Source organism: Arachis stenosperma, chromosome 4, assembly GCF_014773155.1.
Source record: "Arachis stenosperma cultivar V10309 chromosome 4, arast.V10309.gnm1.PFL2, whole genome shotgun sequence".
Lineage (NCBI taxonomy): Eukaryota > Viridiplantae > Streptophyta > Magnoliopsida > Fabales > Fabaceae > Arachis > Arachis stenosperma.
In genome coordinates, this window is record NC_080380.1 from 55,507,385 (window position 1) to 55,511,568 (window position 4,184).

A 4,184-nucleotide genomic window follows, 5' to 3' on the forward strand; every position below is an offset into this window, starting at 1 on the left:
GTATTTTCTGGCTGAAATTGAGGGATCTGAGCAAAAATCTGATTCAGAGACTGAAAAGGACTGCAGATGCTGTTGGATTCTGACCTCCCTGCACTCGAAGTGGATTTTCTGGAGCTACAGAAGCCCAATTGGCGCGCTCTTAACGGCGTTGGAAAGTAGACATCCTGGGCTTTCCAGCAATATATAATAGTCCATACTTTGCCCAAGATTTGATGGCCCAAACCGGCGTTCAAAGTCACCTACAGAAATTCCAGCGTTAAACGCCGGAACTGGCACCTAAATGGGAGTTAAACGCCCAAACTGGATTAAAAGCTGGCGTTTAACTCCAAGAAGAGTCTCTACACGAAAATGCTTCATTGCTCAGCCCAAGCACACACCAAGTGGGCCCGGAAGTGGATTTTTATGTCATTTACTCATCTTTGTACACCTTAGGCTACTAGTTTTCTATAAGTAGGACCTTTTACTATTGTATTTTCATCTATCTTTTGATCATGTTTTTATGATTGAACCCTCTTTTGGGAGGCTGGCCATTCGGCCATGCCTAGACTTTGTTCTTATGTATTTTCAACGGTGGAGTTTCTACACACCATAGATTAAGGTGTGGAGCTCTGCTGTACCTCGAGTATTAATGCAATTACTATTGTTCTTCCATTCAATTCCGCTTGTTCTTTGTCCAAGATATCACTTGTTCTTCAACTTGATGAAGGTGATGATTGACACTCATCACCATTCTCACCTATGAACAAGGTGACTGACAACCATTCTTGTTCTACAAGCATCTGAGGCTTAGTGAATATCTCTTGGATTTCTGATTGCATGATGCATGGTTGATCGCCTGACAACCGAGTGCTCGCCTAACAAACGAGCCAGCCATTCCGTGAGATCAGAGTCTTCGTGGTATAGGCAAGAACTGATGGCGGCATTCAAGAGAATCCGGAAGGTCTAACCTTGTCTGTGGTATTCTGAGTAGGATTCAATGATTGAATGACTGTGATGTGCTTCAAACTCCTGAGGGCGGGGCGTTAGTGACAGACGCCAAAAGAATCACTGGATTCTATTCCGGTCTGATTGAGAACCGACAGATGATTAGCCTATGCTGTGACAGAGCATCAGGGACGTATTTTCACTGAGAGGATGGGAGGTAGCCATTGACAACGGTGAAACCCTACACGAGCTTGCCATGGAAAGGAGTAAGAAGGATTGGATGAAGACAGTAGGAAAGCAGGGAGACGGAAGGGAAGGCATCTTCATACGCTTGTCTGAAGCTCTTACACCAATGATATACATAAGTATCTCTATCTTTATCTTTATGCTTTATTCGTTTATCACTATACCCATTTGAGTCTGCCTGACTGAGATTTACAAGGTGACCATAGCTTGCTTCATACCACCAATCTCCGTGGGATCGACCCTTACTCGCGTAAGGTTTATTACTTGGACGACCCAGTGCACTTGCTGGTTAGTTGTGCGAAGTTGTGTTTATGCCATGGTATTGAGCACCAAGTCTTTGGAGCCATTACTAGGGATGGTTTATGTTTTGAAAAGTATTGATCACAATTTCGTGCACCAAGTTTTTGGCGCCGTTGCCGGGGATTGTTCTTGTGTATGGACAACTGACGGTTCATCTTGTTGCTTAGATTAGGTATTTTTTCTTCAGAGTTCTTAAGAATGAATTCTAGTGTTTCAAGGTGATGTTCTTATCATCACCAAAGCTGATTGATCATCATCAATTTAGCTCTTGAATGCAATGTCCTGCTGAAGCTTAGCTAGCTATGTCTAATTCCTTTAGACTAAAGCTTTAGACTAACATTGCATGATTCCTGAAATTCTCATTAAGAATTTTGATACCTTTATTTTCCTTTTCACCTAATTTTCGAAAAAAAAAAATTTACAAAATCATAAAATCCAAAAATATTTCTTGTTTAAGTCTAGTGTCTCATTTTAAGTTTGGTGTCAATTGCATGTTTCTGTTCTTATTGCATTTTTCGAATTTATGCATGTGTCTTCATTAATCTTCAAGTTGTTCTTGATGATTTTCTTGTTTTGATCTTTGAATTCTATTGACTTGAGTGTTTTGTTGTTTCCCATATATACAAACTGCTAAGTTTGGTGTCTTGCATGCATTGTTATTTGATTTTGGTTGCATTTTGATTATTCCTCATTATTAAAAATCCAAAAATATTTTTTATTTGTGTCTTTTCAAGTCAATAATACAGAGAATTGAAGATTCAGAACATACTGCAGAGGAATCACACAGAAAAAGCTGGACAGTCAAAAATGCCCGGTGAAGAAGACAGACTGGCGTTTAAACGCCAGCCAGGGTGCCTGGTTGGGCGTTTAACGCCCAAAAGGGTAGTAGTTTGGGCGTTAAACGCCAGAATGTGCACCATTCTGGGCGTTTAACGCCAGGATGGCACAAGGGGGAAGATTTTGTATTCAAAATCAATTTTTTTCAAGTTTTCAAAGTTTTTCAAAATCAAATCTTTTTCAAATCAAATCTTTTCAATCAAATCTTTTTCAAAATTAATTTCTTTCCTTTTTCAAAAATACTTACTAACAATTAATGATTTGATTGAACATTTTTTGCCTTTTCTGTTGAGGAAGGTTTTATGTTTGAATCATATCTTTTCTTGTTAGGCAAGTCATTAATTTTTAAAATCATATCTTTTAAAATTGTTTTCAAATCATATCTTTTAAAATTGTTTTCAAATCATATCTTTTTAATCACATCTTTTTCAAAATAAGTTTTCAATCAAATCTTTTTAATTTCTAATTTCAAAATCTTTTTCAAAAATCACTTGATTTCTTTTCCACTCTTATTTTCGAAAATCAATTAAGTGTTTTTCAAAATATTTTTCAAAATCTTTTACTTAAATTTTCGAAAATTACTTCCCTTCTTCTCACATCCTTCTATTTTTGGACTAACACTATTCCTTAATGTAAAATTCGAACTCCATCTTCTTTGATAAGTTCGAATTTTCTACTTCTGCCTTCTATTTTTCTTTTCCTCTGACACCTCAAGGAATCTCTATACTGTGACATAGAGGATTCCATATTTTCTTGTTCTCTTCTCTTTCATATGAACAGGAACAAAGACAAAGGCATTCTTGTTGAAGCTGACCCTGAACCTGAAAGGACCTTGAAGCGAAAGCTAAGAGAAGCTAAGGCACAACTCTTTATTAAGGGCCTGACCGAATTCTTTAAAGAAAGAAGAACCCATGGCAGCTGAAAACAACAACAATGCCAACAATGCAAGGAAGGTGCTGGGTGACTTTACTGCACCTACTCCTGACTTCTATGGGAGAAGCATCTCTATCCCTGCCATTGGAGCAAACAACTTTGAGCTTAAGCCTCAGTTGGTTTCTCTATTGCAACAGAATTGCAAGTTCCATGGACTTCCAATGGAAGATCCACATCAGTTTTTAGCTGAGTTCTTGCAAATCTGTGACACAGTCAAGACTAATGGGGTTGACCCTGAGGTCTACAGACTGATGCTATTCCCTTTTGCTGTAAGAGACAGAGCTAGAATATGGTTGGACTCTCAACCTAAGGATAGCCTGGACTCTTGGGAAAAGCTAGTCAATGCCTTCTTGGCAAAGTTCTTTCCACCTCAAAAATGGAGTAAGCTTAGAGTGGAAGTCCAAACCTTCAGACAAAAGGATGGAGAATCCCTCTATGAAGCTTGGGAAAGATACAAACAATTGATCAGAAAATGTCCCTCAGACATGCTTTCTGAATGGAGCATCATAGGTATTTTCTATGATGATCTCTCTGAACTATCCAAGATGTCTTTGGATAGCTCTGCTGGAGGATCTCTTCATCTGAAGAAGACGCCTACAGAAGCTCAAGAGCTCATTGAAATGGTTGCAAATAACCAATTCATGTACACTTCTGAAAGGAATCCTGTGAACAATGGGACAAGTCAGAAGAAAGGAGTTCTTGAGATTGATGCTCTGAATGCCATACTGGCTCAGAACAAGATATTGACTCAACAAGTCAATTTGATTTCTCAAAGTCTGTCTGGAATGCAAAATGCACCAAGCAGTACTAAGGATGCTTCATCTAAGGAAGAAGCATATGATCCTGAGAACCCTTCAATGGAAGAGGTGAATTACCTAGGAGAACCCTATGGTAACACTTATAATTCTTCATGGAGAAATCACCCAAATCTCTCATGGAAGAAT

General features: G+C 38.6%; 1 non-coding gene across 1 annotated transcript; it reads right to left on the reverse strand.

The window, feature by feature from the left end:
* Nucleotides 1-3,623: 3,623 nt before the first annotated feature.
* Nucleotides 3,624-3,731, reverse strand: LOC130978228 (small nucleolar RNA R71). The gene has a single exon (XR_009085883.1). It is a non-coding gene; the product is annotated as a small nucleolar RNA R71 (small nucleolar RNA).
* Nucleotides 3,732-4,184: the final 453 nt, after the last annotated feature.